Source organism: Vanessa tameamea, chromosome 19 (genome assembly GCF_037043105.1).
Source record: "Vanessa tameamea isolate UH-Manoa-2023 chromosome 19, ilVanTame1 primary haplotype, whole genome shotgun sequence".
Classification (NCBI taxonomy): domain Eukaryota; kingdom Metazoa; phylum Arthropoda; class Insecta; order Lepidoptera; family Nymphalidae; genus Vanessa; species Vanessa tameamea.
This window is the reverse complement of record NC_087327.1, coordinates 8,323,240-8,349,571: the sequence shown is the minus strand read 5'-3', so window position 1 is coordinate 8,349,571 and position 26,332 is coordinate 8,323,240. Positions and strand designations below refer to the sequence as shown.

Sequence of the window (26,332 nt, the reverse complement as noted above, 5' to 3'; positions counted from 1 at the left end):
GTGAGATTCCTTAGTAGAAACAGGTGCTTGTACTAAGATGCTTCGTTTGAGAAAGAAATTTCATTGTTTTGAAAAATATAAATTAAATAACGCAGTTTTTTGCCATTTGTTCTCGGTAGAATCTATATCCGAAATTAGTGTTGGCTGATTTCATGCAGGATGTATAAATTTAATTGTATATGATTATCACACGTAGGTATATGAATAATGAAAAAAGTAGTTGCTGAGTTTTTTTTGGCAGAATATAAATTCCTTTGCTCCAAATGACCTTGTAAGAAATTACCCGAAGGATATATCTTTGTTTTGAAAATACCGTTTTAAAGTGTTTTATAGGTAATTTTGATCAATAACAGCTTTTTTAACATTGTTTTAATATAGGCTACACGTAACAAAATATATTTTTTTTACCTGGGTTGTGGTGTCGCTTGAAAATTAATCCTGTTTACGGCCGCTTCATTTTCCGTGAAATCTGCAAACAAAAAATAACAATGTTAACACATACTCAAATATTTACGCATGGAAGTAACAGAGCCTATTTATTTATTGCACAAAGTCCTAGATTTTATGACGACGATAATTATTGAACTACCCAAAATTTTACTCTTACTAATCTCTATTGGTATAAACGTTTCTGGCAATGAATACATTTTGGTAATTAACAAGAAAATAATTTGCACATATGATTCCTGTTTGTGGCCGTCAAATACAATATTAATCTATTTTATACTATAAAATATACTGCTAACTTTTGGATAGCTGTTTATTATGCTATTTCGTCAGATGTTTTCATCTCGAGATCTCTAAATATTTAAGTAACAAAACAATACCAATATTTAAGTAATAACCTACCTGCATACGTTTATTGTCACTAATACAAAATCATATCAACACATACACCTACCCGTATGCGTACATAGACATGGGGACCTCTATAAAAATTTATACGGACATTCTTCTATAAAATTCAAAAATTCTCCGTATTGGCTCAAAGGGTAATAATTTGTCAATATTCGGATATCCTTTTATAATAAAATCTGTTTCATGGTAAAACTAATATATTCCGAGCCGCGTAAATAATAACACATAACTACTTCCGTCAGGGCTGGATTTAGAGAGCCCGTGTTGTCTAAGCTGAGCCTTTAGGTCTCATAATATAAAGATTGCGTATATTTACTTGGATACCAAAAATACGTTCACCTGCACTTTTTAGTTCATTCACAAAAGCGGAGGAGATTCATTTGAATAATGTTTTGTAATAAGTTATCAAAATATGTATGCAAGTCGGCTCATAAAAGCATCTGTGAATTGTCATGTGAGGGTTTTGAATTAAATGCTAGCTATCGGTTCGTAAAGTAGATTCTACCTAGAAGAACCGGCAAGCAATTCAGTAGTTACTCTTTTAGACCATTTTAATAACAGAATTTATGTCAATAAAGAACATTTAAAATTTTATAATAATATCTTGTCTGGATCAAAAAATATAAGTCGACGCATTTTATCATTCATATAATCTTGTATTGTATTTAAATATGCTTTGTTTATAAATGTTTTTGATATAAGAATTAAATTTATGAATAAATCCCGTTAAAATAACTGTGGAATCTTGTTATAGAAACGAATACTTTGATTCGAAAATGATTCGTGCATTGCAAGTTTTTTTGTATTATCTTCAAGACTTTAAATCCGGCCCTGGTTTCCGTGATTAAACGACACATCAAAATGACAACGATGAGTTGGAAATATCAATATTGAACCAATATCGAACTATGCAACCGTCGGACTCGAAAGTAATTTCCTTTCGTGCCGGTCGTACGTTACATAGAAGCAGGCAGATACGAGGATGTTATAGCACGCGAGAAGTTCCTATTGAAATTGTATAGAAATATATATTTATGATTTTATCATATATCTTATAAAAGCTACAGTCGCTCACCGCTATTACGGACTAGATAGATTCCGAATAACCTATAGTACGATTTAAACGAAGTTTTCTGAACTAGTTTTTAAGTTCGAAAGATATACATCGGTGTTTAAGGTTCTGTTCATTAGTAAAAAAGTAATTTTACAGTATGTCCCGATGTGATAGGATCCCGTCGATTACAATACTCATAATTTTGTATTAAAATAAATTTTGAACTTTGATTTGAGATAGATTTATATCAATCAGGTATCCTATTACTGTGTTTCAGTTTGATTAGTGAGTGAGTCAGTGTAATTACACAAGGGACACATAGAGACAGCTAAGCGTTCCTCTCCTTTTGAGGAGACGGACGTTAAACTTTTCCCATCAAGATGTTGTGGCAAAGCATCATCCGACAATGTTTTTTATATGATGATTTTTAATCATAAATAAATCTCTGTATACACTATTCCAATGGGAATAGGAGAAAAGATAAATAAACAACTTTGACCTCGAATTGACATGACATTTTAGTTACACTAGTGAGGAGAAAATTATTGAGTGAATGGGTCAAGAATGCTAAGAAACGATATATTTTATTGGTTTTACGTAATTTTTTAAATAAATTTTATATAAATTGCAACAAAGGTACATATTCAAATTTTTAGATAGCAGCATTTTTAGGCTTAAATAAAAATTAGATCGTTAGTTTTGATTTGGATCGTGGTATTTCACAAATAGCCTTATTAACTTATAAAGAGGTAGTTATTTTCAGTGATAAGTCATAGAAACACACTCACAATTTCATTTATATGAATAGATTTTTATTCCCTCATTAATAAAAAGAAACATTGTATGTTTCAATAATGAAGTGGCATTTTCAAGACATGACGTCTTGTATAATACTAAGGTTTTGAATAAATAAAATTTTATATATCTTTCAAAGAAACTCTTACTTTATCTTATATCTAAAACGACTTTGACCATGAAATACATTTCTAAGCACAATTTTTTTTTAATTTTTTAAATTTATTAATTCTCCATTCGTTTAGCGAACATCCTTAGTGAGGCTTCCATTTTAATTGTTCGTTCATCGAAAAATGGCGTTTTGAATGTCGGCAGAAATGTTTTCGTTACTTTGGAAGTCAAATTAAAGTGGATTTACGTAGTTAAGTGAAATATTGTTGTATTAAAAATGAAGATATATTAATCAAGAACTGTTTGTAGTAAATCATAAAACAGACTTCTCAACAAAACACTCGTGATATTGAAAAGTACTGTTTGTTTTGGTTCTTTCCTATTCCCATTGGAATAGAGTCTAGATAGTTGTATAAAAAATACAAGAAACACTGCAGAGCGGCAATCAGAAAACTGTCATCGTAAGGAGGTTATTCCAACTAATTTGAATGCACGCGAGCGAATCATTGCGAACTCATTATAAATACGTTACACAGTTATTAAGCAAAAATATTGTAATTTAGTCAGCGACAGTTCCTTTTGGGTGACCAAACCATCCACCGGAAAACCAGTACCGTACGTTTACTGATATCATACTTTATTTTTGTTTGAAGTTTCTGAATGAACGTTGTGATCGGAATTTTAATTCAAAAGTTTAGTGTAGATTTGGTATAATTATTATAATTACTCGCACCGTCATTATAATAATGTGTAGTACTGTCGCAATTAATAGTATTTTCGGCCATTCATCAAATACCGAGTTTTCGGTCGGCTGAGTGGTCGGATTTTCGGGTTGATTGTTGCACGTTCGATAATTGGCTCGCAAGCCACAATAATGCGGAAAACCACGACCTACGACTCTATAATTTCTGTTATAATTAATAATAATTAAACGAAAATAATAAATCAACTTTCAAGTATATCATTTATATTTACACACGATATCTCCAAAAACTTTTAGTTTTGCAAATAATAAGTATTGAATTGAATGAATCATAAATAATTTAAAGCACATAATAAGTATAGCATAATGAAGCAATCAAAGCGAATACAAATTCCCGGTAGTGCGAAACGTCGAGTCTTTGGGTTAATAAGGCAAAAGTTCTCTTTTTGTTTAATTACACTGGTCTACATCAATATTGCCTTTTACGTGAAAATATACTATATTGATTGTATTTCACTCGCTGAACATAAATATACAAATTAAAATTCATAGTTAGCTCTTATTGTGCATTTATGCCATATAAATATAATATCGGGTAGCGCGACGGATTTATCACATTAATGATGATAACTCAAAGTATTTAGTGATTACCCGCGGAAATTTTATTATTTCACATTTGTTTGTTGCGTTTAACGCTGACTGTGTTTTGTTCAACAGTTAAAACGTGAGATTGTTACCGTTTTTTTTACATTTTTTGTGAAAAATCAGATTTGTAGTGATCTAAAAGTCATAGCAATGGTGTTGGGTTTACAAATGGGCTATACCCATTATATAAGTAACAAGCAAAAAATAATAGTAAATAATTATTATAGTATTTTTTTTGTAAAATGTTTTAGCACTTTAACGTGTTACTAAAAGTTAAATTTTGTATATTAGGTATATTTCCAAAATAAGAGCTAATTAAAAAAACATATTCTTGTTTTCCTATTCAGTAACCTCAAAGCAATATAAATATAAAGTATTCAATTAAAAGGCGCACAAAAAGTTACATTTTGTAGACCAGTGTTATTAATTGTTAACGTTTTAGCTTTTGTATTCGCTTTTGTGGCGACACTATAATGTTCACCGTAATCTATTTGGCTTTTGTTTTAAAATATGAGCCTGAGCTTATTTTATTAGTTTCCCGTTCTTAATCTCTTGGAACAAATATTTACATATGGGACTTCCCATTCATATATTAGGTAAACATAGATAAAAATTACGCTTTCTAAACCTAGCATTGTATGTTCGTCTTTAATAAGTTACATGATTAGTTTTCTGTGCCTTTTTATTTAGTATTATTAGTATGGTATTCTAATCCTTACTAATATTATAAAGGCGAAAGTTTGTATGTATGAATGTTACTCTTTCACGCAAAAACTACAAAATGGATTTTTATGAAACTGTACAATAATATTATTTATGTTTATATATTGACCGAATAGTAACCGAATATTCGTTGCAACTCTCATTTATAGTTATTAGGATGAGCACCATCAAGAGTTCAAATTAACTTGGAAATATGCAGAGCTACGAGACGACCATTGAAGATATCTAATAAAACGACTTTTGGTAAAAATATTAGTTAAATTCACAGAGCGTTTTTAATCATTTGTCATTAAAAGATATTCTTGTCTGACGTTCTTATCCAGAGACTATACAATATCTGTCATCTTAAAAGCAGCAGCGCGATTTTGTAAGAAATCAATTTCGTATCTTACTTGTGAAATATTGACAATACAACTTTCAAGACGACTTACAGTGATACATATATACGTTTCCTATAAATTTTATTATTATTATAGTCAATGTCACATATAACATTCTAACATTTCACGCACGTTTTCTGCGGTGAGATTCGAGTGTCTTGTTATAGAATAGCATATGTATTAAAATTTGATACTTTGACATAGTGATGTTAAGAGTGCTTTCAAAAGCAGATGTACAATGGAAACTTTAATTTCCCTCTCCCGTAGCACACGAAGCACTGATGGAAAACTATCTGTCGGACCTGAGCATTGAACCCCGGATCTCGGGATTTGCATTCTGATAAGTCTGGGTGGTTTGACCAACGTGACTGACAACGTAAAATAAACGTTGAAATAATAATACTTTATTAAAAAAAGATCCATTGGGAATTAAATATCGTTTTTATTCTTTTTTTTCCGCAAATATATTCCCTCGATACGTTTGAACAGAAAATTATATTTGTCATTCAGAAAATAGGTCAGTAAAAAATAAGCAATTAATTGAGTCGTTCAACGTTGTGCTTATAAAATTATATTTTTCATAAGAATACTCTTTTGAATAATAATTATATTGAATTTTATGAATATTTTCTTAGTAATTTTGAGTCGAACTTGATTGTTAAAGGTTTTAACAAAATTTTAAAGAGTATCTTATTGCAAAAAAATTAACAATCGATATGTCTTTTAAATAACCATAAATAAATAATTATAATTCATTAGTCCTAGTTATAAGGGCAAAACCATTAAATGTTTAACACTTTGTATGTAAATAAATTAGGGGTTTTAATAAAAACTAACCTAGTAGGGAAAGTCAAGTAACGTTTAGGAAACAATTGCGTATGTTAAGCTTATTAACGAGTCTTTCATCCAAGAGTAGAAGATTACTGAGAAACAACTGTTATGCGAATATCTTTGATTTCAAATGGATTTTATAAATATGTATAAACATTCCGGCCGCATACTGAATCATTAAGCTTTCATTAAGGAAGTAGTCATTAAAAAGTTCTGCAATGAGCAATTTCCGTTGGTTTCCTCGTGTGGTGGATCCGTTGGTGTTTTAACACTCAAAAAAGTCAAAGAGAAATTGTGATTATCTTGAAATTTTGATTGATACTTTATTTTTTAAATAAAATAATTAATGATTGTGATCGTTTTATATGAATTTAGTGTCCTCGTGGTGTGGACGTTGGAGGTTTTTGAGGCACTCGGGTACAACACTGTCAATTTTTTCACCGAAACATAATAACTTTATATTGGCTCTTCCAGATATTCAAGCCAGAGATCTCAAGAGCTACAGACCTATAAGCTAGTCTTTAAATATACGAAGTATTTAAAGGGAACTATAGTTTAGTATCGGTCATATGAAAGGATCAGATTGAAATCTCAATCGAATATTCTGGAAACATTTTCAATAATTGTGTATTAATTTGGAGACACCCACGTCACGAATCCGGCTACTTTAAATTCAAGAGATGAAAATGGCACGACTCTTTTGGAATTGCACCTTTGCCTTAAATGAAAATCGAATTATGCGGATTGGCTCTTTGCCAGTCTTCCATAGAGCGAAACATAAATTTAAAATACATAACAAACTTTTTTTAGACTCGGTGCAAAATTATATTTTACCGCTAAATATAACATGTGCTTAGTATTGTTGTGTTCCGATTTAAATGATAAGTGAGCCAATGTATGTAGGAATAAGGAACATAAATTCTTAAGGAATGATTTTTTCTTACAACGCTAATGTCTATGGGCGGTGGTGACTTTTTACCATCAGGTATCCCATTTACCAGTTCGTCTAAAATCGCAAATTGATATAACGAAAAGGCAAAATTAATTTCACATTTTAGCCAAGCGCCATAACCAACCATTATACCATATTAATTTGAATACTAAACATTGCTGCTGTTTAATACCAAAATAATACGTATCAAGAATTGTATGAACTCTACAACCGAGAAGTAAAATTAGAAACATGGAAGTATGATTGTGATTTCTCTTGAGCGAATAATCAATTACAGTTACATAAGAATATATAAACGATTGCATTAAAAATAATATTTAAATTTGCTGAAGTTCGGTTTTACGGTTAGCGTGTTCGTCTGCTGCGCGCTAATTTTTAATTTAATTGCAAGCAAAATTTCAACGAACATGGCGTTTCTTTGTGACTGCCAGTTGTAAAATATGCGTAAAAACGAACGGTAATAAAATTGTTTTAATTAAATCTGTTTGATTTATTTAATATTACGTAATTATACTACTGTTGAATATGTTTTTACAAGTTGAAATGAAATCAAAAATCAAATGATAAATTATATTTGATTTAAGGAGTCTCTTACGAGCACCTTTGAATGTAGGTTCTATCGAGAAGGACCGGCAAGAAATTTTAATCATATATTGACATAACACACGGCGTCACCTGTAATTGTAGCACCATTTAAGCTTGTACTAAAATTGTTGTTTCTCTTTTAAATTGGTTTTGATATGTTCGCTGTTGGTGGCCTTTTAAATAAATAAAATTTATACGTCCCGTAAAAATCAACAGAAACTAACCCCACGCATTTTTATCATAGAATCAAGTACGTCACGTGGGTTATAATGTATATTTTATTCAAATAAGTTTTGCGTATTTGTTGTATCTTTTTCCATGTAACTGTAAGTATAGTAGGAAATAAACCCAGTGACAAAGAGCCGAGTGTGTTGTGTGCAGACTTTGTTTGTTTATTTGCTTTTAACACCGACAGCTGCTAGTTATTTTCGATGTTGTCTGTGGTGAATAGACACTCCAATTGAGTTTACTAAAGGTGCTAGTTTCATGGACACAAGATTTTTAAAACTTATCGTTTTATATTCGAGATTTCTGTTTGTTTAATAATATTAAATATCACACATGAGAATATTAAAGTTTAAATAAGAAGCTCAATATAATTTCATGTACTAATGATATTTGTTACTTTATATAATGTATTGTTGCGTGTTAATGTTTTATACAAAAGAAATGTGATGACGTCATAGGAAATGATGACTTCGAGTGATAACGCATAAGAAACTAAAGTTAAGCAAGGATATAAGCCTAGATCCGTGTAATAAATAATCCCTAATTTAACGAATAACGACAGAAAATCTTTACGATTATTGGGTGCATTTGCATAGGTGGCGTGATGTGTGACGACACGCAAAGACATGCAAGCGTTCGCCTTCCTATTTAGATAGAATTACTATTTATTGGTCACACCTAACTGGTCTAGCTAATGTACCCTGATATGTTGGCCTTCGTCGGAAGTTATAACGACTGGCGTTATCAATGTATGTACCGATTGAAGGAAGTGTAGTTTAATAATAATAGTCGTAGTTTTAAAGAGCAATAAAACATTATTCTTTAAATAACGTTCCGATAGGAATTCTGAAATGATTTGAAAGTATGATTTTTAATTTAATAATTTCAAATACCTTGTTAATGCAGCTACAGGGTGCAGCACTGTCGCGTGCTACCGATGGTAGTTGTAACGGGAGAGTAAATAGGGTCTTTTCGTGCATAAACCGCGGGAGTCGTAAGTCAAAATGTTTTTTGTTATGTAAATTAATTAACACTTTCCTAAGCGAAGTACGGCTTTTGGGTGCAGTTTAAATACTGCACTGGAACTAAATATTTTAATGTAGCATGGTATTTGTCTTAATGGCGAATGATAATGATGAGCTTTCTAGTATACAAATATATTATGTCAGGATTTTCTTGAAAGCTTCTAAACGTATCTGTGTGAGGCTGTGACTGAACCGACGCGGATATGAAATAGGCCATAAACCCATAAATAGTTATAGGCTATTAATTTTTCAAATTGCGTTAATCCCTTCCAGTTTTTTGTCCCGGACGTGTAACGCATATAATGACAATACAATATTGACATAAATATAAATATATTTTTGTTGATGTTGTAACAAGTTCAACAATAACAACTTTAATAAAACGAGTTAGTATTTTTTAGTTAGTTTTTGAGTTTATATTTTTAGATTGACATCAAAATGAATCGAATTCATGACGTGATACCACCGTGAAAACAGTATGGTCAATAGATTTATGATCGAACGACGATAGAAATCGTTTCGACTCAAATCGAATGCACTTGTCTAAGTCCGCTGGTTACATAATCATTATTAATAGATTATTATTAATAATCTTAGGCTAAAATACTAGTAATGAACAACGATGAGACTTGTTAAAAGATACCGGGTTAGACAGACGACTCGACATAGTTAAAAAACGTAATACGCGTGCTGTAGGTATTTCTGTCGTACACGCGATGCGGTTGCCTCCGGTGAACGATTGCATGCTGAATGGTTTTATTTATATGTAAGAAAAATGAAACATCGAATGATTACGAATGACACCAATGTATTAAACTGCTGTTTACTACAAAAGTAATGAATCCTACAATTATTATTTATTGCAATATATTATGGCAAAAAAAGTCCCCGCGTTGTGTCTGTCTTAACGATAAACTCAAAAAGTACCGAATGATTTTTTATAGGATTTGCAACAAAGGGCGGAGTGATTCGTGAGAAATGTATGTATTTATTTCATCTATGTTTTATGTTAATTGTTTTAAATAAAACGATAATCGCTGTAGATGTTAGAAAAAAATTGATTGGCAGCTTTACTGGCTCACACCGCGTAAGCCAACAGAGATGTATTACAATAAAGACGTTATATGTAAACTTATTTTGTGCAAAGCCGGGATTCGGAGCTAGTACGCAGTTATCGCTAGGAAAGCGATTTCTTAAATCTAATGTTATATACATTGTACGTATTTAACATCGTACGATAACACCTAGTCAAAACATTCCAATTGTACCTTCATTGATTTTAACAAATGAGTTGTTACGAGAAGTATATGACGTCACCAGGCATATGAAGGAGGTTTGATAGTTTTCGAGTATTTATTTAGTTTTCTAAGCCATAGTCTGTTTTACGTTATCTGTGTCCAATTGGCACAAAGCCTTAAAAATGACTTAACGACTACTTAAAAAGTTAATTGTTTTTTATAATTATCATTAAAGATTATAGGTTTTTATATTGTAGTCGTTTAAATGAGTATTAAAAGTTGAACGAATGATTTGATGAATGTGATTCTCTTAATTAATTTTTACCAATCACCGCAAATATTTTTATTTTGATGGTAAGTGGTTACCACCGCCCAGAGACAATTTTGCTGTAAGAAATATTAACCATTCCTTACATCGCTAATGCGCCCCCATCCTTGGGAACTGAAATGTTATGTCCCTTGTGCATGCAGTTACACTGGCTCTTACTCATCTTTCAAACCGGAATACAACAATATTGGTGTTTGGCGGTAGAAAGTCTGATGAGGAGGTGGTACCACCAAGTTGTATATTTGTAAAATATTTTATAAACTAACTAATCATGTACAAACTAATTTCTATCTTAGCTTCATTGAAAATTTGGGACAAATTTTTGTCCACAAAGTTTTAAATAGTTTGGATATAGCGGTTCTCTAATAATGGTCGGAGTGACAATGGCGCATAGGAAATGAGGTGCACATGAGCCGCTTTGGAATTATACTTATTAAATTATATTATATTGCACATAACTTCCTCTTTCTATTATTATTACTTTATTATTCGAACATTTTTATATCTATGCAAATAAACTTTGTAGACGTTATTTTTCTAAAGCCTAACTAAAAAATTACTAAGCCAATATACGTTAGACTTATATTAAAAGATGCAGTGCGTTTTGGAGAACGTTACAGTATATTATCTATATTAATATTACAATTGCGAAATTCAATCTGTCACCTCTAACGCTTATACCGCTGAACCGATTTTGATTAAATTTCGTATGGAGATAGTTTGAATCCCAGGGGGGGGGGATTAGTTTTTTTAATTCACCCGAGGGGTAAAATGGGTGGGACGGTTTGTTTGCTATATGTTAAGTATTTTTAAACTAAGCGAGTGTAAAACCTCAGGTTCAGCTAGTATTATTTAATAAGAAGCAACGCCTTGCACACACAGTTACACCAGATTTATATTTGAACTATTGACGTGACGTGACAAGCATTATAATCATGTTCTTGTAATATTAAAATGAACATTTCATTTGTTTGAACGTGTTATCTCAGGATCTACACGTCCAATTTGAAAAGTAATTAAATGGCTCATTTATTGAGAAAGGTTACATATATTATAATATCAACATTCAACACGCTTACGCTTACGGCAGAGGTACTCTTCTAACGTAACGTTTAACAATGATAAAACCACATGGAGTTGCTAGAGTATAGAATAAAAGAGTAAACTTTTGGTTATAAAGTAATTTATACTAATTATATAAATACGAATTTCACGGCTAAACCATAGAACTGAATTTTAAATAATTTTGGTATAAGCAAAGGGAGCTTCATAGACAGGACGTAGGCATTTTATACCTAGTACCTGACGACCAACCCCAAAAACGCGAGCAAAGCCGCGAGAGCTAATTTATTTATACAAATACCAGTAATATACGAAAAGTATTTTTCCTTCTTAATTAAATGTAGTTCTCAGACTTTAATATTTTAATATTCTAAAACGATAAATTCGTGATTATCATGAATGGGTTTTGATGTATTTTAAGTAGAATGTAAGTATACAGGTATAAAGGCATCGGATTTTAAAGGCGTTGCAGGTTTGTAGTATAAACGGGAATGCTTCAAATGTTTCCAACCGGAAAAGCGGACGGAGTACACATCGCTTAAGTTTCGCGTCCTACCTTTTGTTACGTATAGTCGCTAGGAAAGCTTTATTCCTTCTTTTAAAATAAAAAAAAAATTCTTCGAATAAATTATAATGTTAGCAATGAAACGATAAATCTCAAAACAATCATAATTAATTCGATTGAATATTGTATGGAATTATTAACATCATTTTCATACGTGCGTTACCGATATATAAGTTTATGCTTGGACGAATTACCCAGATTCTGTTCTTGAATTATTTTTTGATTGAGTTGTCCGGACGGGATAGCTAATTATACATAAGTATAAAAAAGTTTAAAGTTTTGCACAATAATCTAATAGTAGGTTAGTTAAAATAGTAGGTAAACATCCGTAAGACCTCTGTGAAGATTCAGAGGGTATTCCACCACGCTGTTCCAATGTGGGGTCTGGGTTGTTCGGTTTTAATCCGATCTTCGATTAAGATAAACGTATTCTAACTACTAAGCCGTTTCGAGTGTTATAATTATAACATTATTATTTGATTGCGTTGTCTGCAGTTATAATTAAAATAATTATTATTTTTATAAATCCTGAGTTGTAATCATTATAATAAAGTGATAAGTTATTTAACCAATCTTCATAGTAATCGCCGTAAAAGCAATGAAACTACGTGGTATCGAGTTCTTGGTCTCGTTTGGAGTAACCGCAAGACACGAGGCCCGTGGACCGAGGTCGTCTAATTAAGATAGTATTCAAGCAATAAATCAGTATTGAAGTTGCGGTCAGAGTAGTTCACGTGGAAAGGGTTGATTACTTGATCTTATACTTTTGATTGATGAATGATTAGTAAATTACTAAAGTTGTTAGTTGTATAAATATAATCAATAACAATCAATCTAAATTTACAATATATACATACGACAAAATACATTCAGATCTTTTAGAGTTTAATCTTGACGGAATTATAAACAGATAGACTTCACTTGACGGAAGCTCGTCTTGGTAGGTACCACCAACTCATCAGATTTTGAATCACTAAACAGCAATACGTACTTAGTATTTTTGTGTTTCGGTTTGAAGGTTGAGTGAGTCAGTTTAACTGCAGGCACAAGGGATATTACATATTAGTACCTAAGGTTGGTGTCGCATTGGCGTTTAAGGAATGGTTAATATTTCTTACGGCGCCAATTTCAATAGACAATATATATACCTTTAGGTGGCTCATTTGCTCGTACCTATCTTTATCATAAAAAAAAACAGATAAATAGTTTCTTAGGTTTGTAAATTAGTCTGATTAATGCTTTAACTGTATCTTTTGCGATGACTTGACTATAGTTCCCATTGAATATAAATGTATAATACTGTTATTATCACTTAAGGCGTTAAACACGCGTATCAGCAACGTATCATCTAATTGTAGCGCGCGATTTGTATTATTAAATGTTTGGTGAGCCACGATCGGATTTGTTGTAAACCACATAATTTACTACCTGAACTCGCGCTGAAGGTCGCGGGGATATCATTTTGTGACAAAAAATCTTGTTTGAGTACGAGATGAATTTTAAAGACACTTTGAGCACACAGGTGGAGATTGCAAGGATTTAAAACTGCTATCTTCGGTCAACGTGTTCAAAATATACCCTTCTCGACTTTTAGCAAATCTATGTTACATTTTCATATATATTTTGTATGATAGAATAGTACTATATTTACCTGGGGAGGTAATACAACATTGAAATGAATTGATTGAATATACTTAAAGATTAAATCTCACCCTCTTGAAATTACGTAATATATGTCTCAAAGCTCTTCTACGAAAAAAAGAATGCACCAAAACAATCCATTTCAAATCCAAGTCTATATTTCTAGTAGTTTAAGTTGTACCTTGATAGTCAGTGATTGCCTATAGTATAGATTTAGGGACTATTCCCGCATATTAGTATCCATTAATGTTATTAGAATTAATGCAAAACGTAGCGCAACAAAATATTAATTGAAATTGCTAGTCGATAAACTAACTGGTGACTGTATTAAAAATATCTGCAAGGCGACAGATAATATCATTACATATATATTTATTACATAATAATATTATTATATCATACACACACGTGTACGTGAACACAGGTAAGACGATTATATATAAGAAATAGTCATAATATTTTATTGTATTTTTTTTAATTCATTTTAACGAATGCATTATATTATTCCTCGCCTCAAAACTGAACAATACGTTGACGAAAGACTACTTACATGCTAGCGGAAAAGCCATAGCATACACGCAGCCTTTTCACTTTATGTTAGTTTCCTAGTGAGAACACAGACGAAAATAAAAAATAGAAATAAAGTTTTAAAAAATATATGTTCCAACTGTTAAATATCAACTGTTCCGAATTCTTTGAATCTTAACAAAAAGTCAATTAAAACAAAATTACAAGTAGCATTCGTTGTTTTTTTCCAAGCCGTTCTATCACTAATATATTTCTTTATTTTATTTTAATCATACAAAATATAAGGTTTAAACAGTAAGTGTCAGAAATTGTTATTAACACAACACATTGAGAATCAATGGGGCTGAGGGAGTTCTGAGACGCGTTCAAGGCGAAGATAGCCTGCAGAGGCAGACTAACCGTCGGCACGACACGGTATGTACGAGCCCCGTGACTCGACGGATACCCGCTGGTTTTTAGTCTGGCACTCGGCCAGGAGATCCACATAAACCCCTTGCTTGGCAGTGGGTTTGCGTTAAAACGTAACACAAAAAACTTTACTTGATATTTCTACGCGTTGTAAATTTAGTTAAAATCTAACTTTTTTCTTTGGTTTGATTTTTACTTCGTCTTATTGAATAATTGAATGATTCATAACTGAATAAAATTTTATTAATTAATTTGCATTGCTCTTTTGTAGTATGTTTTGATAATTTTGTAACGACTTTTCACGTATGATGTTGTTACGTCATCAATTGAATATATGGTTGAGTGTGTTTATTAAAATTTTAGTGGTGTGGAACGATGCGGCTGTTTTGGATACTTTACTTGGTAAAGGATCGACTATTTTGGAAACAGCTGGGGAGGCGCGTGTTCATTCACCTTATGACCCATTTAGTTCAACTTCACCTGTTAAACAATGGCTCTGGGGATTTAACGCGTCTGTTATTTGTAGCGAGAGCTTTAAGCGATTTGTAAACAGACGAGATTAATAATCTTTAAACTCAGCAATTAATGTTTACGAGTATATCATATGTATTTGTGATAAATTTTATACATAAAAATGGATGTTGTCGTAATATGTTTAATTTTTATAAACTTCGCCACCGTTAGACCGATCACTATTGAAATAGGCAAATGGCAAAATATATATATATTTTCATGGAGGTACAGAATTTTAACTTTTATACCGTTTAATAGATCGATGATAATTGTTAAACGAAAACATTACAGGTCTTTCAGATTTTGCTCGTATGTTATAATAGTGATGTATGTCCGTAATTATGTTACATTACATCTTCAGCTTTAAAATGTTATATTGTATAAGATAGTAATAATACAAAATGTTATATACGGGTATTGTAAAAACACAATAATGTAAAACTCATCAACCGTAAATTAGTATCTTCCAAACCAGTAATATGAATCGCATCATACTAAAGGTCGTGTGTTTCCTGGAGTGGGTGATCTGTAATTAATTTTTTATTTTTATGATATAGGTAGGTGGTCGAGCAAATGGTCCACCTGTGAGTAAGTGGTCATCACCGCCCATAGAAAATGTAAGAAATTCCTTACATCACCAATACGCCATCAATCTTGGGAACTAAGATGTTATGTCCCTTGTGTCTGTAGTAACACCGGCTCACTCACCCTTGATACCGGACACAAACGTCAAACAGCAGTACTCAGTATTCACTGAGTACTGCTCTTTGACGGTAGAATATCTGATGAGTGAATGGTACCTACTCAGAGGGGCTTGCACAATGTCCTACCGCCAATTAAATAATAATACAGGCACTTTTATGCTTAACACAAACAAGAGCTCTACATACATTCTACACTATATGAATTTACAATAGATAGTAGATATCACTTTTTAATAATTGTAGGATAAATAAACATTATTAACGTTATTGTTCATACATTAGGAATTCTAATTATGGAAATATGATACTGAATAAAGTACAAAAGAGTATAAAAGCGTGTGTTCTCGACACACACACACAAATGAGACTCTTTTATACTAACGAACATCACACACGCTTGTAACTGGGGCTCGCATCAGATATTCTAAGCTTGCCTTAAGTCCTGTTGTAAGATAAACTTAACAGTTGCTTGCTCTTCTGTTTTAAAAACTATTGTTCCGTTTTATAGGCTTTGTGTGATCACACTGTGTTCTGAGATAATTAACATTGTCAAAATGTGACGTCTTCCTGAATTTGAATAGAACCTTGCTTTGACTTGCAACCACTCGTGGGTTTGAACCCGATGCATACGAATCTATATACATTTTAATTAAGAGTAACTTTTTTATTATTTATTCTATTGAAATACAATTAACAATACTTTAGACATATCATCGTTGTTTTAGTTATACATATTACAAAATAACAATATTGGAAAAGTAACAAGGTTTAATATATAAGAATACAGGCACAAGATACAACGACAGAATGTATTGAATCGAATCGTAATCAATGTAGAAAAACAAAAGGATTGCCAATGAAAACAAACAGCTCAATATCCACCTGCCAACGAGACAGACAAAAGCGCAGCCGACACTCGACATAGTTCGCACGACAGCCACAGGGTTCTCATCAAGCTAACGACCTCTCCGGTGCAATACCATAGCTGTCTTTATAGATTAGGTAATGGACAGATAATAAGAAAAAAAAACCTTATATTTTTAGAAATCATTACCGTATAGTGAACGCAGCAATTGCTTTAAGCTTTTTCAAATTTGGAATATAAATAGGGTTGGTGTTAAACCAACCCAAAAGACAACTGTATTCTCTTATTGGCAATACGCTACAAAAAAGATAGATAAAGGAAAAGATTTTATATTATTGTGTTTCAGTTTAAAGGGTAAATTAGCATCCTGAATCTCATGTTTGGAATCAGCTTTGAAGACTAATTGTCTAATAACGAACTACTTACCTTTAGGTTAGCCGTGAATAAATTATATCGTTTGCCTCATAATTAATAAAAAAAAATGTATGTGTAATTATACTAGCTCACTCAAAGCTAAAACCGGAACACAATGATTACAAAGCGTTTTTTGTTTACCAGTACAACAACTAACGTTGTCGTAAAACCGATAAATATGTTTGTAGCAGAACGGTGAGATATACAATGGAGTTTGTGATATTTAGAATACAAAGGTTTTTAAATTAAGTGGTCGTTGGAACTTCAGATTCAATATATTCAAACAAAAGCACAGTACACACTCGACATAGTTCGCACGGTAAGCATGGGCTCCTCATCAAGCTAACGACCTCCCACAAACATCCCTGCAGCTATAACATCTCTGTAGCTATAACATCACATCGGCAACACCAAGCCTCAAGAGTACGCGAGTCCTCTGTAAATTTTGAATAATATTTTCATATTTTTTTTCCGTACAGGAGTTTCCAGAGTGTATTTGAAGAGTTTTTAACCTACTTTCGAAGAGCAAGTATCCTATTAATTAAAACTATGGCGTATCCTGTTTAAAAACATAAATCTGACCAAGTAGATGCGTGTTTATTATCTATCTTTATGTATCGAGATCGTCGAAACTATAGGTGCGATTCACTTGATTTTTAGAATAATTCCTTTCGCGAATTTTCGGAAATTAAAATTTTACCTTTGCGTGGATTTTATCATAATATTAAAAATATCGTACGTACGGGACGTACGATATTTTTTAAATGTTTTTATTTTCAGTTCAACAATCTAAATCTAAATACTGTGCAGTGTTCTTCTTTATTTCTTAGCCGAGTCATTCATATTCTTCTGATTATTATAGTTATCATGTAGCAAAATAGCTTATATACTATTTTCGGTTTTGAGAATATACGTGATAGAATTTAATCAGACTTGCAGTCTTCGTGGCAAAGCTTCATCGATTGAATACTGAAGATCTTTAAAAATCAGTCGATTAAGGCACAGTCGTTCTTTCTCGTTCATTCAATTTTAAAACACCCATTAACAGTAAGATAATATTTAAAGATTAGTTCCAACAAAACTAAAATAGAATACTGGATCGAAGGCAATTAAAATATGTTTATTGATTTATAAGTGTTTGGCGTAACTGATTGATTTGAAACAGTATCAGTTTTTGCTGAACAAGATTAATAACAGCCCAATCGTGTTAATTTTCACCGATTAATTACATCTACCGTGTTAATTTACAATAACAAACCGTTACAACTATAAATATTGAACTATCAATACTGGCTGGCATAGCTGGAACTACTCGCTCAATTTATAATCTCACGTGAATCTAAATAAAAGATTTTTTTAAGCGACTTAATCTAGCAAATCTAGTAATGATTATTATCGAAGATCAAAATTTTTTAAACCTTTACGAGTCAGAGGTGTATTTTTTAAATGCCTAACTGAAAAACATTCAAAGCTAATGTATGAGCATACGTGATATTACTTCAAAAATAACTTTATATATTTGAGTTTAAAATTAAGTAGTTTAAATTAAAAACTTACTCCAAAATTCGCTCTATTTTCTGGAATAAATTTTAGATATATTGGTTTAATAACTATTTAATTTATGCCACAAAACAAAACGTCTCTTCATTTCGGTACGTGTATATGTTTGTGTGACATTGCAACTTTTCCCATGGGCCCGGTATAATGACCTTTGTTACAAATTCAAATATATAGTGCAGTTAAACTTGAGCTATAAACACGTCCACGTAAGGTGTACCAACTTGCCCATATAAATCTCATGGAACGTGACTTACAAGCCGATGTGGATCATCGATGGAACAGTATGCCTCAATTCATTATCATTTACGGTAGAGTTATGCTCGCCTAGTATTTTATAACTAGCTTACTAATTAACTCAATAATTGCATTTAAAATGTTATACTAATACGTAATTTATATTTTAATTATTTTCAAGTTTATTCGGATTTCGATGTAGCCAAGTATGAATTAATATAAATAAATAAAATTTAAAGTGTCTACTTGTGATATCAAAATAACTGCTTTTTAATACATCCGTAATATATATCCTTTGATATAAGGCAAATTGAAACAGCTATCATTTTTGTTATTGTATGTTTTCCTGTTTGTCCTGGGTGTAATATAAAAAGGGGGTGAAAATTACTAATGTCATTATTGTTGAATTAGAAGGAGAACAAGTATTAGTTTGCGTCGTCTTATTTTGTCTTAATTTGAATTTGTTTGTTTTACATGTCTGTTTTATTTTTATGTATTTTAAAATATTAAATTGTATTACATACTACGTTGAAAACAAGCCTCAAAATATTTACCACCTAAGTGTGTCATGAAAAAATAAATTTCACATTTCGTTACCAGTTCATACCATCATGTTTTTCACAATGTTTACGACTGCACATCTTTACGATCGATGGGTTCAGATTTGAGCCGTAACAGGCAAAACGTCCACTTGACGTTTAGTGCAAACAAATGCTGAATCCGGGGGTCAACGCCCTCGCCACGTGTTAACATTTTTAGTGGCCATAATTCGGTCATCTTGTAATGATCACTCGGATACCACACATGATGTGTATATTTCGCATGGCAATTGTATATTTGGGGAACAAAATATGGAACATATTAAAAAAAACAAAATATTTATTTTTATTAAATTCCTTAAAAATCAATGAACATTGGGATTTTTATATACTATTGCAATTAATAAATACATAAAATAATACCTAAATATAATGTGATTACTTAGTAAAGTAATAAGTTGTAAATAACCCATCGCTAGCCTAAGGCCTTCCCTCCATTTAAGGAGGAGGAATTTAGAAGCCGAGCTGCCTCAGCGGTTAGACCACGTAATTCTGAACAGTACCTTATGGGTTCATATCCGGCAATTATCCCAAGACTTTGTTAGTCAAATGCAAAGTATTATTTAAGTTTTATTTATTGTATTTAACAGTTAAATATAAGTAGCGAGGTAATTACCTCGCTACTTATATTGTTGTCATATATATTGTTATGTGTTATAAATTTATAACACATAGCAACTGAATTAGAATTATGTAAATTTAAACGATAAACACAGTAACAGGTTTTTTAAGACAATAAAATTGTAATAGAAAAGTTTGTTCGCGTTGGTAATACAGCCGAGATGGCCCAGGAGCTGGATCATTTATATCTTAACCGAATATTAGATTCAAAGTTACTGAATGTGCTGAAACTCTGCCACACGTGTATCCACCAAGTCGCATTTATGAAGAGCATTAGGGGAATAAGCTTCAAAATATTCTCAGAAGGTGGTGCTTTTGCTGAGTAGTGGAATATTCACAACGATCTTTGAGAAAAAAATTAAACCTCATTTCCCAAAAGTACAATATTGACGATTTAGCTTTTATTCCTCTCCACTGGCGCAATGCGTATCTATGATCATTATGATTTAAACAAAAAAACACAAAAGAATTCATTTGGAATATTCCATTTAATGTTACTCGTCCCACACATATGTATATGTAAGCATTTCAAATGATTACGTTATGAAGTGCGACGATTTTTTGTAGTAGGCGCGAGAAAATAATTCACACCCATGCATCCATCAAATTTTAAAGCTATGGCTTTTAGCTTGCTGTCGAACCTGCTTCTGGGACGAATTATCAATTTGCTGGAAGGAAAATGTCAATGAATTCTCAGAGTCAGGCTTTTGTTGCAACGCATCAATATCGAGGAAGCGTTTTTCGCAGTTTAAAATGCCATAATGACAAAGATATATCAATAATTATGATTTTATATTTATTTATTTCTTAATACTTTTATTTGAAACACAAAATACAATTTAAATAATATATTCATAGTGCAGAATAGAAATTGCAAACGTATAATATAACATTTAAATTTTATGATCTTATGCATTGGTATGTTTGTGGATGATCAGCCTTATAATCATTAAAGTTGACGTGGCGACGTCATGATGAGAATAACGGAACAATATATTTTTTGTGTCTCTAACTCATGACGGCAGTACTCGTGTGACAGATACTTATATTCCACCATAAAGGATAATCTACTCTTGCTAACATTTTAAAATTCGAATATGAGAATGAGATAGCAGTTCTGTTTTAGTTCCGGCCAGCACTATAGTAGTAAAATTATATAACATTTTTTTTAAAATTAAATACAAGCTTTTATTCAAACAGACGAGTTTTTGGATATTTATACTTATAATATGAATGCTGAAGAGGGTGACGTGGTACCGTTTAAAGAGGGTGAACTTCTAAGGTTCTAACTCTAAGGTTACTGGTACCATATTTTTTTGGATAATGAAGAATTAGGCTTTGGTGTGAAGAGTCACACCAAAGCCTAATTCTTCCCGTGTGAAACCGGAACGGTTCCCAACCTACATAATTAAATACGATATTTAGTTCAGCATTTATCGCAACTAATTTAACCCTGTATGATATATTGTTTAAAAGTTCTAAGTTGCATGATTTCACGTAATTAATTTCGAAGTATACAGCTCGGCCATCCTTGTACATGGTTCGAGCGCCTGATAGCGCGACCCGGGTGATAACGGCCGATGGATGTTTCTCGTCCGGTTAGTATTAACTGGCAGTTTATACATTTGGCAATTCGAGTGGAAATTTTATAAGAAATTTTTAATTTACAATTCTCTACTGAATTCATAAGCTGCTGTAGACAAAGTCTTGCTTATGAAACAATTTTGAAATAAGCTGCCTATTCATAAATGAAGACATTTATTTTTTTTACATTGTCTATCTGCAACTACTAACCCTATATACATAAGACCAGAAAGTCTTTTAGGCGTGTTTCAGAGATAATTTTGGTGTATAATATAATCATATAGTAATTTAACCTTTAGAGATTAATTTCATGTTCTTGTTAAAAAATAAAGGCATAAATCCTATACATTAGTACCAACTAACGAGTCACATTAACACACTTGCTGCCTCACAGACAAATGTACCTTCGTAGCAAAATAGCAAGACTATAATGATACGAGTTTCCAATGTCATATGATTAATGTCATTCCGCCATTAGGGCTTATCGATGTGCGTGAAGAGTTATGTTCTTCGATTCATGATGGCCATTAGACACACATTATTGATATAGACAATTTATTCATTGGAAATGCTGTTATGGAAATGATTTGCGATAATGAATGAGATAAAATGTCTCGTTAAAAATGCCACCTGCGTGTTGTGCAGTACAGTTACTTTTTCTTATAGGGTATCAAATTTATGAAAGTACCTCTAGGTGGATTGGGTAATATATACCTTATATATTTGTGTTACGTCACAGGCTGTAAAATGTCCCACTGCGGAGTAAGAGTTCATTGCCCTGAGAAGTAGGTTTTATTATTTTTAATAATAGTTAATTTTAGCTTAAATTTAGAAGAATGGAACGATTAATAATTAGAATCAGACAGGAATGAGCTGATTGACTGAGGAATCGAAGTTAAAACAAAACCTGATGGTGTAGAAATAAAATCTTCCTTACTAAGATTCTTAAATTAACTCTTCGATAAAAGAAATGAAATTCCAAGCTCTGGTATTTAATAAAATGCTTTTTTCTTGATAATAAGGTAAAATTAGTGAGGTATTAGCTGGTAAACGTTAGGCAAATAAAAATTTTGTTTTTTTTTTAATCGACCTAATTAATTTAATTAATTAACTAATGAACGAGTTTTAAAAGTAAAAGGTTTGAAACTAGTTTCTCTACATTAAAAACATACCATATAATACATACATTTCAGAGACCATTAGGAAACATCTGCAAAGATATTTACAGATGACACATCTAAATTGAACAGGATTTTTTTTAAACGTTTAGGCGTAATGTCAAATTTCTTATGCTTGGCAGATGTTTTATTAAAAACATTCGAAAAGGGATATTTGTGCTGCGAATTCCGGAAGTAAAGAATAAATATATTTGATCTATAGTAATATCATAAATGAGAAAGTAACTCTGTTATGCTTTCTCGACCAAATTACTGAACTGATTTTGATGAAATTTGACATATTTTTTATACCTAAGATCTGACGACCAACTCCTAAACCGCTAACGAAGCCACGAGCGACAACTTGTTTACAATAGTTTTGGAATTATAAAATTTTAGACAAAATGAAATACGAGTGAGGCTGAAGTAGTTAAACCAATAACACGTTTAGTTCGATCAGACAATACAGAAATGTAATATGCAATGTTTGAGATTATTGATGACTTGATCGATTTGGGTCGCATCGGCCACTTTCGCAGAGAGTAGCCAGCTGTGAAAGATATTACAGTACTCAAGTGTGTGCGGAAACACAGGTGCCTTCTCTATACCTATCTGTCACGACCGGAGACAGTTCAGGCGAACAACCGTTTTACGCGCAGAGACATGGAATTTTGTTAACACTGCCGATTTAAAATCAAGGCAATATAGGTGCTCATCAAGATCATCGTGACGATCAGTTTAAATAGAAATTAAAATAAATACTATAGTTTAGTTATAAGAACATGTAATATGCTAAGTATTGCATACAATAATCTATATACACGCCTTTATTTAAGTTAGGTGAACCAAATATTTTTGATATGCAGATGTTCAATATGTTCCACTGTTTGCACCAAAACTGCAATTTGCATGCGCAAAAAATATATTCATGTGGTAATCGGAGCAATAATCGTATATTTTTACCACAGCAGGTAGTCATCATCAAAAGGTCGCTTCGTTGCAAATTGCAAATCGATGTCTGCGTGCATTCGTGCAAAAAATACAAAATCTGTCACATCTGCCGATCGATATGTCGTCGTGGCGTGCGTTCTACGTTACCAACCAAAAAAGACGAGAATCTGGTACGATGTAATTAATCGATTAATTATGGAGGTAAAAATGTTTTAATCACTTTTTATTTATTAAGCTTTAATTGAAAATGCTTATCAATAATCAACGCTAAGGTTCCAGGCAAGACGTGTTCTGCAACTACTTGGTATGTATTTAATATTATTAAAAGCATTGACTGTTGTTAAATTAAATTTAGTACAAGGTGTTCTTTTAACTAAATCAGGTAGACTAGTTGTTTATCTGTGAAGACAGACAAGGTGCATTACATTAAAAAAAACTTAAAAAAAAAATGAGGCGCGTGCACACCTGCAGGTTGAAACGGTCGAAACATCTGTCCCATTTATTAGTTTTCGATAAAAATAAACTGGTTATGTTTCTGAGACTTTTGCATATTGTGATAATAACCTTTTACTGTAGGAACTATTTTTAGGTGAAATATGTTAAATAAAACTTACACTTTTATAACTGCACATAAAATTGTATAATGGTATCAATAGAGGTTTTTTATCTAGAAAATTTTAGAGACGATTTCTAAAGGGATAAATTGGAAATAAGATCGCAATAACAAGGTACAATAAAAACAATGTAAAATGCGAAACAAAATATATTTATAAACGACATCAGCAGCATGGATCTGCTCCTTAACTATAGTATCCAGTTTATCCTTTGAAACCTAATTGGACACCAGATACACTGTTCGTTGAATATACTACTAAAGTGATACTTGATGTAATTACTAGGAATGCAAGATTTTAACTTGATATCATTGAATATAAAATATACGTAATGCAGGTGACTAATAGCATAGTGTAGAGATTTAATCTGAAGATTACAGGTTCGAAATCTGAACTAAATTTGTATTTAAAATCTCTGAGGTGTTAGTTACCATCGTGAGGACATCTCTACAAGACTTGTAAGTAATTCTGATACATGCATTTAGCAATATATACAAGCTGCTTGGTGAATTAAGCTTGTTTTCCTTCTATTTCTAAACTAGAGCAAGCTAGCTGAAAAGTACAGCTCACTAGTGGTTCGTTTCACTCATTGTCCGATGGTACGGCCACCAAAACGATCAGATAGAATTTAGACGCAGGACCAACGGCTTTATGCTGCAACACATTACATTTGTATGTACTGGTAACTTCGAAACTTCTGACTGCTACCGATATTTTGTTTGCCCCTTCTGGATGTGAACTCAGGATCTAGAAATCTTGAGCCACATAAGCTAGTCATCAGACCACCAAGAAAATCAAAAGTGATAAAGTTCGATAAATAGATGTTATGTTTAATTAACATTATCTAATAAAATCAGTTTTTTTTTTAGGATTGCGGTTTTATACTTGAAGCGAATACCAGGTCGAGATCGTGCTCAAACCTCATCCTTTTTATGGTCATGGAAATGCGTCCCACCGTACACCACCGCTATTTACGGCGGATGTTCATTAGCCCTTAGTTGTGGCGCAAACAGCAGGCATTGTACACCAGAGTAATGACTCCAGCCGCTATTACGAACGATGTACCTTACTTGCCTCATTTAGCATATTAGTTCTCATCTACTTTTCAAATATAATTTTCAAATAAGCTCATAAATCTTTAATACATTTTAATACCGAAAAATCTTTTTTGAATATCACTCTGATGAAAAGTATTATTTATGTAACCAAGGATTCATCACTATACTGATGATTATTGAAAAGTGAAAAGTTGTTTAAAGTGTGATTAACTAATTTGGCTTGAAGCCGAACGTTTTTTGGTCGCTTATTGCTTCATCAGCTACCATTGGGTGACCATTGGCCATTTAGATAAAAGCCATATTAGTTAATTTGACCACGCTGAGCTTTTCCACTGAAAATGAAGATTATTTTTATTAAAAGAAGGTAATCAAGTCAAAGAAAAATAACGAAGTTTTAATCTATTTGTTACGACATTTCATTTGAAATTGTTTCGCTTCTTTCATTAAGTTAATTAAAAAATATAATCTATCGTTAAAATATATCAATGCAAGCCTTTGGTAGCTACCTAGCTTACTTACTTAGGATAATTTATTTGTATTATGAATAAGCTCCAGCTCATAGTAGACTATATTATTAAAGATAATAATATTGCTGTTTGTCATGAAGAATTAGTATACAGTAATTCTTCATGGCAAAGGGCAATATTTTGGGTCGGATGATGAAGCCGAGATGGCCCAGTGGTTAGAACGCGTGCATCTTAACCGATGATTTCGGGTTCAAACCCAGGCAGGCACCACTGAATTTTCATGTGCTTAATTTGTGTTTATAATTCATCTCGTGCTTGGCGGTGAAGGAAA

General features: G+C 32.1%; 1 protein-coding gene across 1 annotated transcript in view; it reads right to left on the bottom strand.

Moving 5' to 3' along the window:
• Myo81f (Myosin 81F) overlaps positions 1-26,332 on the bottom strand; it is a 79,814-nt gene that overhangs the window by 48,692 nt on the left and 4,790 nt on the right. The window contains exon 2 of the mRNA XM_064217821.1: positions 409-469. The gene's annotated coding sequence lies outside the window, so the exon portion shown is untranslated. The remainder of the gene's footprint in view (positions 1-408; positions 470-26,332) is intronic.